This window comes from Myotis davidii, unplaced genomic scaffold, assembly GCF_000327345.1.
Source record: "Myotis davidii unplaced genomic scaffold, ASM32734v1 scaffold930, whole genome shotgun sequence".
Classification (NCBI taxonomy): Eukaryota; Metazoa; Chordata; class Mammalia; order Chiroptera; family Vespertilionidae; genus Myotis; species Myotis davidii.
In genome coordinates, this window is record NW_006282518.1 from 572981 (window position 1) to 582916 (window position 9936).

Genomic DNA, 9936 nt, shown 5'->3' on the forward strand with positions numbered 1-9936 from the left:
GGCAAAGAAAGAATTTACACTGTGTTGAATTCTCAACAGAGGTCTCAACCGATTCCATGGGGACCTCTGAAGCGACAATGGCCCCTGGAGTGGCTCTGAATGAAGGCAGAGAGCCAAGTCTTGGGACCTCACATCAGTCATTGAATGTGGGCTGCCCTAATCCATTCCTGTGGAACCATCAGAGGAAATACAGTTTTCCTAGAGCTTTCATGAAATGCCCAACTTAAAGGAAAAGACTTGTATGCATGCATATAAGCATAACCAATGGACATAAGACTCTGGTGGATAGGGGAAGCTAGGGGACTGTCTTGGGCGGGGGGAAAAAATGGACACATATGTAATATCCTTTGTAATAAATAATAAAATTTAAAAAAAAAAAAAAACATATTGATCCAGTGGATATAATTGTTCACAATGGAAGAGTTAAATATGTGGATATCCTCAAAGTCAGCTTTCTTGATCATCTGGGAAAATGACATCCTTTATATCAGGAATGGGGCATTTTTATTTGTCATTGGGCCTTAGAAACCATAAATTCTGAGTCATGATAAATGATTTCACTCTTACTGCAAAAATGACTCACAACTTTGAGCCCAATAGATTGTTTTGAAAGCTATATTACATTTATTTGGCTAACTTCCTTATTTAAAAGCAATATCCATATGGACCTTCAGATAAATTCCCTTCCAGAACAGGTAATATAAGCAAGCAGTCCATGAAATTGGAATGTTTGTAAGCTACTTTGTATTATGCAGCAGATTTTGTTCTTGTTGTGGACTTAGTTTTTGTTAAACTGTAACTGCCTCTATCTTCCTTATTCTCCTTTTTGACAATCAGACATTGACAGGTGTGCTGGGTTTGAAGAATCACATAAAAAGTCCCACAAGGCCATTTTTAGGTTGTTACTAATTTAATTTAATAGAGACTGAGGGTGCAGTATAGAATTTTATTTTGTGTACTGTAGTATTAAATATTTATCTGTGGACTCTTCCATGCCTGAGATGAGAACAGCAGTAGGAACGCCCTACTGATCCACTGTCTTCAAGGTTAATGAGAAAGGAAAAAGAAAAGAAAAATGATCTCTTGGTTTGCCAAAGGTAAAGAAACAATTAAAGTCAAAACTTACATTTTGTGGTTTAAGAATATGAAAAATACTAACAAGACTCAGCACTGCCAGGGTGAGGGGAAATGGACAAATGTCCTTCCAGAGGGTATTTTATCTTAAAGAAATGCTCACATAGGTATAATAGTCCCAAGAATATTCATCAGATAATTAAACAATGAAAAAGGAATAGAAACAAAGCCAATCATTATCAATTAGGGCACTAGTCAAGAAAAACATAGTTTATATTTTATTTTGGTTACTTCAGATTTGTGTGGTAGCTACTAGTCACATATAACTAATAAACACTTGAAATGTGGCTAGATAGACACCTGATTTCAAAGACTTAATATGAATAAAGAATACAAAATGAGTCTGGCTGGCATGGCTCAGTGGTTGAGCATTGACTTATGAACCAGGAGGTTACGATTTGATTCCCGGTCAGGGCACATGCTGTGGTTGTGGGCTCGATCCTCAGTGGGGGGCATTCAGGAGGCACCTGATCAATCACCCTCCCTCATCACTGATGTTTCTCTCTCTGTCTCCCTCTCCCTTCCTCTCTGAAATCAATAAAAAAATCTAAAAAGAAAAGTAAATAAAAATTTAAAAAGAATATGAACTATCTCAATAATTTTTATTTTGAATTTCTACTGAAATGATAAATTTATGTATTAAGTTAAATAAAGCATTGTTAAATTAATTTCAACTGTTTCTTTTTACTTTTTAAACATGGTTACTAGAAAACTTTAAATCACATATATGGCTCACATTGATGGCTTCCATTATCTTTCTAGGGATAGCACTGCTCTAGAAGCAAGGCTTGAGACAAGGATTTATATACAATTAATTTATTAAGAAAGTGGTTCTAGGAAAAACTGGTAAAAGAGCAGGAAAAGCAGGATAGAGAATAAGAGGAAGCTGAGGAAGGGTGGGACTCAGATGAAGTTTCAGCCTCAGTCTGATCCTGCAGGGAGCTCTGGAGCATAAATTACATCTCAGAGTTTGTCCCACCTTGAGGTAAGAGAGCTGGGCTTCCAAACCCCCACACCAGTCAGTCTTGGATGTGGGGCAATCCTGGGGCATGTGGACATTTAGGCATTTCAGGATCTCTATTGTAATAAGGAGTTCCAGTATACTAAGGGACAGCCTCTAAAGATTATAGGTACAAGCCATATGGGAACTGGGGGGTGGGTACACAGAATAAGTGACAAGGATCTGACCATATCAGCTACACTTTATACGATGGAATTATATGCAATCATTTTATAGATTTATATTTTTATATAAAGAAAACACCAGTTAACATAGTGTGGTACATTAAAAGCTTGTTACCAAATATCATATACTATGATCCCATGTATAAAAAATTGTATACATATTTACATCTGCATAGAATGTTTAGAAGAATCTTCCACCAAAATATTAATATATTTTAAGTCTGACATGATAGTTCACTATTATTTTATTTGGTTATTTTTAAGGTATTGCATTAAAATATGATTTATTTTTGGTTACTGAGATTTTTGGTGCCCCCATAAATTTTGTACCCTAGATAAGTGCCTCAACCACTTGACAGCCCCTAGTCCAGCCCTAATTTGGAGGTGTCTTATGATACAACCTTAGTCCAATTAATCATTCAGTTCATAAAACCATCATCTGCGTATTAATTTTGAGGTTGACATATAAAAAACCTAGCTTTAAACCCTTCCTTTCATTAATGGCAATCCAGCACTATCTTTACCTAAATTACAATAAAAAGAAGGACAAAAACATTTTAAATTCAGGAGTCTCCACAGACATTTGAACAATGCCATGTGTATTCTGTTATGATGTTGAGAAATAAGATTTCCAGATCTGTTTGGGAATAGATGACAGAGCAGTAAATAATTTGACTCTATTAAAGATGTGCTAATGTTTATATGTATATTAATACAGAGAAAACAAAAATAAAAACACTAAGGAGAAAATTGTTCATACAGACACAAAAGTGATTACTAAGAAGAAAACTCATACGTCAGGACTACAAAGAAATCCTGCCATAAAGGACATTTGGCAAAAATTTCAACATTCATTCTTGGCTTTATAGGGTCTTGCATTAAGGTTGATGGAAAAATATGTGCAGGATCATGTCACAGTGCATTTTGATATTATTTCCCATTTTGTTTGCTCCCAGGTACTTAGGTTCACCAAGTATGGAGTATGTTGAGAGCATGAATGTTTCAAAATGTTGACCTCATTTCTCTCATTCAGTCTCACAAATACCTTTTCCATAAAACTCTGTCCTTAGCAGTTGGCACCAGGAGTGGTAAAAATAGAAAGGTTGAAACTTAAAGTTTGCCTTAGTACTAGTTTTCTCCTGAAAGATTTTTGTTAAATTGTATATACAGTTACACATTTATTATTATCCCAATGTAATTCATGCCACTGTGGTTTTTAATTTTTCCTCTTAACTTTACAGAACTGCATATATTCACATTGCATTTCTAGTGTAGATCTTAGACCTTACAAAGAATCCTTGTGTTAAAAAAGTGATTTATACTCTTGTTTTGAAATAAAATCTCAAATAGAGCTGTTTACTCATCTATGAATCAGTTTAGAATTAATGCTTGAAGAATTTTCTCAAACAATACTATATAGTTTATCCACAGGGGGAAATATGATATATGGAATATTTGGTTACTTTGGGGAAACTTGTTACATATTGTGAAAATCAGATCTTAAAGAAAATCCTTCAGAATTAAGTAGTACTCACAACCAAAAATTATTATATGCCTATTTAGCAAGATCAATACAACATGAGTGGTATGTGATGCTTGAGAACAAATATGTGTGATAAATATACAGGGTGAGTGGCTCTTACATCATCACTTTGAAGTGGGCTGAAAGGAAAAAGAACTTGTACAGCAGAAAATACACCCCTATATTCATAGCAGTGTTATTTACAATAGCCAAGATCTGGAAGCAACCCCAATGCCCAACAATAGACGAAAGGATAAAAAAGCTGTGGTACATTTATACAGTGGAATACAACATGGTTGTAAAAAAGAAGGAACTCTTACATTTGCAACAGCATGGGTGGATCTGGAGATTATTATACTAAGTGAAATAGGCCAGAAAGAGAAAGACAAATACCATATGATCTCACTTATATGTATGATCTAATGAACACAATAAACTGATGAACAAAATAGAACAGAGGCATGGATATATGGAGCAGTGACAGCTGTCAGAGGGAAAGGGAATGGGGAAGACTGGATGAAAGAAGGTGAACAGAGGGCAGTGGGGAGGTGGGGACTGGATAAAAAAGGTTGAGAGATTAGCCAAAGAACATACTATATTCATAAGCCATAGGCACAGACAACAGTGTGGTGATGGCAGAGGGTGGGGTTGGTGATGCTGGTGTAAGTGGGAAAAGGAGGGGGAAAAAATGTCCATCTGTAATAGTGTCAACAATAAAAAAAAATAAAAGGGAAAAAATAGAAAGTAAGTGAGCTCTGTGGTAGATGCCTTTTGTGCTCAGACCATATCTCCTTGGCACACACTGTTCCAGACCATGTTGAGGGCAGTGGATGGAAATAAACACTGCAGTATCCTTGCCCTTTGAGGGTAGGGTAAGGAGTAGATAGAGCTACAGCTTGTTCTACATTGTTTCCCAGAGTTTCTTAGTGGAATTGAGCCCCAGTTGTTCAGAGACAACATATTTGAAAAAGCACTCTGCATTAGCTTCCTTCCCTTCCTTATTTCAATTCCATTTTCCTACCAGGGCTTCCTGAGATCACCTTCTAAACAAACTACCTGCACATGAACCCTTGATGCAGGGTCTGCTTTAATGAATCCCCAAATTAGATAAATCCTTGGAATAAATCAATGAAGAAATGAAGGTACTAATTAGCTCAGATTAATCACTCCATCAATTCCCAAATCCTTGAGTTTGATGCAGCTTTCCTAGGACTGTCATGTTCTGCTGTCTTTTACAAAATAAGTTAAAAATTAAAAAATCTCATTTTATAGATCTCTTCCCAAAGTGCAAAATGCTTGAAAGCAAGTCCTCGTGGCTGAAAGTGTATAGTCTTGATATAAAAAATTTATACACATAATAAAAAAGTGAATAATTTTGAACTAACGTTCTCAAAGCTTGACAGCTTTTATGACAGCTTTTATGGCTTAATGTTGACAACTGAAAAGGCTATTCCATAGGCCAACTGTGTATATTCATAAAATAAACTATCCAAGAGTTTGGGAGGGGATTTTTTTTTTTTTTACAAATGAAACAAGCCCACTTGAACACGGTTTGTTCAAAAGTCATTAGTAACCTTTGGCATTTCATCTGAACTTCTGTATGCTTGCCACTGGGGTTACATTAATATTTGAATATCACACTAGCAAAACGTAGGTGCATCAAGGCAATGGAAAGAGAAGATATAAGAACTCTCTTCTACTCTATCCAAATAAATCATCAAGATAATGCTGAGGAGCCTAGATATATCTGTGTATTTTTAAAATATACAACAGATGAGGTGCATATTTAGAAAGAGCAGTGATTACTGCATGTCCCAAGTTCAACCATTCATTCCCATGTTTGAATCTAAATGCCCTGTCCTTTTACCATTATGTTGTATCATTTACCGCTGAAAAATATGTTGTATTATTCAAATGTCAGTCCAGTTGCATTTTATGTATGTGAATACTCATAGCTGTATTCATGATAATGAAAAAGTGTACACAACCCAAATGTTCATCAATAGGGAAATGGATAAAAAATAATGGTAATCACATGCAATGAAATACTACACAATAGAAAAAAACAACATGGATAAATCTCAAAAACATACATTATGTGAAAGGATGCAGGCAAAAAAAGCTATATACCAGGGGTCCTCAAACTACGGCCCGCAGGCCACATGCAAATACAAATATTGTATTTGTTCCCGTTTTGTTTTTTTACTTCAAAATAAGATATGTGCAGTGTGCATATGAATTTGTTCATAGTTTTCTTTTAAACTATAGTCCGGCCCTCCAACGGTCTGAGGGACAGTGAACTGGCCCCCTGTTTAAAAAGCTTGAGGACCCCTGCTATATACTGTATGCTGCATTTACCTGAAATTCTAGAAAAAGGAGAATCTAATCTATAAAGCAGATCCATGGTTACCTGGATCCAGGAGAGGACTGAATGCAAAGGGAGATGAGGAAACTTTTTGGGGTGATGAAAATGTTCTAAATATTATTTGTGTAGTGGTTATCTAAGTGTAAAAATATGTCAGAAATAATCAAAGTGTACATTTAAATTTTATTGTATGCAAATTAATCCTCAGTAAAGTTAATTTTAAATAAAATGTATCTGAATCTTCCTCTACCAAAACTTTATTTAACTAATAAAACAATTATTATCACTTGGTAAGTATGGCATTAAGAAAAATAGACTGAAAACAGTTATATTTTGCCAGTGGTTCAGATAGAAATGAGTATCATCTTGCATTGTAGGAGCCTACAGAAGAAGCTTGGTACAAAAATAAATAAGCAAACAAACAAAACCAAAACCTGATGCCTTACGGAATTCATCTTCTAGAGGGATGAGTAGAGGGGGAGGAGAAGGAAGGAGTAGAGCAGCGGTTTTCAATCTGTGGGTCGCAACCCCTTTGGGGGTCGGACGACCCTTTCACAGGGGTCGCCTAAGACCGTCGGAAAACACATATATAATTACATATTGTTTTGTGATTAATCACTATGCTTTAATTATGTTCAATTTGTAACAATGAAATTGGGGGTCACCACAACATGAGGAACTGTATTAAAGGGTCGCGGCATTAAGAAGGTTGAGAACCACTGGAGTAGAGGAAAACAAAAGAACATTTGACCCACTTCAGAAGTTTGCCTGCATTCAACCAATACTATTGTATAGCACTCTGCTTGGCCATGTATACAGGCACCATTTTGGTGGGGAAGGGCATGTTAAGGAGGGGCAAAGTTATTAAAACATGGGCATGAGTCTCTTGGTGGTGTCTTAAGGTCCAAAATGTAGAGATATATTTGGTTTGAAAGTGATCTAAATCAGTGTTTCTCAAACTTGAGTAAGCATCTGAATAATGTGTAGAACTAGTAAACATGCAGATGCCTGGAGCCCACCACAGAGATCCTGATACACTAGTTCTGGAGTCAGGCTGAGATTTTGAATTTCTAGCAAGCTTCTGGGTAATGTTGATGCTGCTGGTCAAAGGGACCACACTTTAAAAAAAAATTTTCTTTTTCTTTTTTTCTCTCTTTATTGATTAAAGTATTACATATGTGTCCTTATCTCCCCATAACCTCCCTCACCCCCACTCATGCCCTCACCCCCAGGTGGGTATGTCCATTGGTTAGGCTTATATGAATGCATACAAGTTCTTTGGTTGATCTCTCACCCTTACTCCCCTACCTTCTCTCTGAGGTTTGATGGTCTGGCCGATGCTTCACTGTCTCTGGATCTGCTTTTATTCATCAGTTTATATTGTTCATTATATTCCACAAATGAGTGAGATCATGTGATAGTTATCTTTCTCTGACTGGCTTATTTCGTTTAGCATAATATTCTCTGGTTCCGTTACAGTTTATGTTCAATATTATTTTGTATTTAGTTTGAAGTGTACAGCATAGTGGTTAGACAATCATATACTTTACAAAGTGTTCCCCCTAATATTTCCAGTACCCACCTGGCACCATACATAGTTATTACAATATAATTGACTATATTTCCAATGCTATACTTTATATGCCCATGACGATTTTATTACTACCAATCTGTACTTCTCAATCCCTTCACCTTTTGCACTTAGTTCCTCAAGTTCCTTACCCTCAACTTGCATTTCTCTGATGATTAGTGACATTGAGTATCTTTTCATATATCTATTGGCTATCTGTATGTCCTCTTTGGAGAAGTGTCTATTCAAGTCCTCTGCCCATTTTTTAATTGGATTGTTTGCTTTTTTGGTGTTGCATTCTGAGTTCTTTATTAATGTTGGCTATTAAGCCCTTATCAGATGTATCATTGGTGAATATCTTTTTCCATTCAGTAAGTTGAAAGGGACCACACTTTGAGTAGACCTGATCTAAAGACAAAAGTAATTCCAAAGCAAGGATAGACTTTCATAATTATTGCTGAAAATTGTTCTGTTTTCATGGTCAGGGCATCTGAGTTCAGAAGTTTTATAGTACCGAGGACTTATTCAAGAGAGGTCTGAATTTGCTCCTTGCTCAAGTTTAGTCAGTTTTCAAAGAGCACTATTTTGACTTTACTGATGAGAGGATGTGATTGAACTTTTAAAAAGTGATCCTGGTTTATTACCATTTCTTTCTTTTTAAAATTAAATTTATTGGAGTGACATTGGTTAATAGGTTTCAAGTATACATTTCTATGATACATGATATGTATATTACATTGTGTACCCACTATTCAAAATCAAATCATCTCTCATTACCTTAAATTGTTTTTACTCTTTACTACCCCTCTACCACCTTCCCTCTAGTATCCATCATACTGTTGTCTATGAGTTTCAGTTTTATATCCCACACATGAGTGATCATATGGTTCTTAGCCTTTTCTGACATTTCATTTAGCATAATATTCTCAATGTCCATGTATGTTGTCACAAATGGCAATATTTAATCTTTTCTTATAGCTGAGTAGTAGTATTCAATAGTATATATGTACCACATCTTCTTCATTCAATCCTCTATCCAAAGACACGTTGGTTGTCTCCATGTCTTGGCCACTGTGAATAACGATGCAATGAACAGAGGGATGCATATATGTTTGCAAATAAATTTTTTCTAGTTTTTCAGGTAGATACCCAGAAGAGGGATTGCTGGGTCATATGGTAACTCTATTAATTTTTTGAGGAACCACAATACTGTTTTCCATAGTGGTTGTACCAGTTTACATTCCTACCAGCAGTGAATGAGAGTTCCTTTTTCTCCACAGCCTTTCCGATACTTGTTATTAGTTGTTGATAATAGCCATTCTAACAGGTATGAAGTGGCATATCATTGTTAGTTTTTTCTGAATATATTTTTATTAATTTTTGAGAGGAAGGGAGAAGGATAAAGAGATAGAAACATCAATGATGAGAGAGAATCATTGATTGGCTGCCTTCTGCAGCCTGCCAACCTGGCATATGGCCTGGCTGGGAATCAAACAGTGACCTCCTGGTTCATAGGTCAACGCCCAATGACTGAGCCATGCTGGTGGGGCTCATAGTAGTTTTGATTTCCCTAATAGCTAGTGGAGTTGACCATCTTTTCACGTATCTGTTGGCCATTTGCATGTCTTCTTGGGAGACTCCACTTTCAGTCCTGGGTATCGGGGTTCTCTCCTGGGAGTCTTCTGTTGATTATTTAGGAAGCTTTCTGTATTTTAGTTGTAATTCCAGTTTGTTCGCAATGAACAGAGGGATGCATATATGTTTGCAAATAAATTTTTTCTAGTTTTTCAGGTAGATACCCAGAAGAGGGATTGCTACGTCATATGGTAACTCTATTTTTAATTTTTCTGAGGAACCACCAGTCTGTTTGCCAAAGTGGCGGTACTGATTTACATTCCCATCACAAGTGAGTGGAGGTTCCTTTTTTGAAAATATTTATTGATTTATTTTAGAGAGAGAGAAAGGGGGAGAGGAAGGGAGAGAAACTGATTTGTTGTTACATTTACTTTCGCATTCATTCACTGATTCTTACATGTACCCTGACCAGGGTTTGAACCCACAGTCTTGGTGTATCAGACGACACTCTAACTGAGCTACTGGCTAGGGCCAACGATTCTTTTTTTCTCCACAGCCTCAGCAACACTTGTTATTACCTGTCTT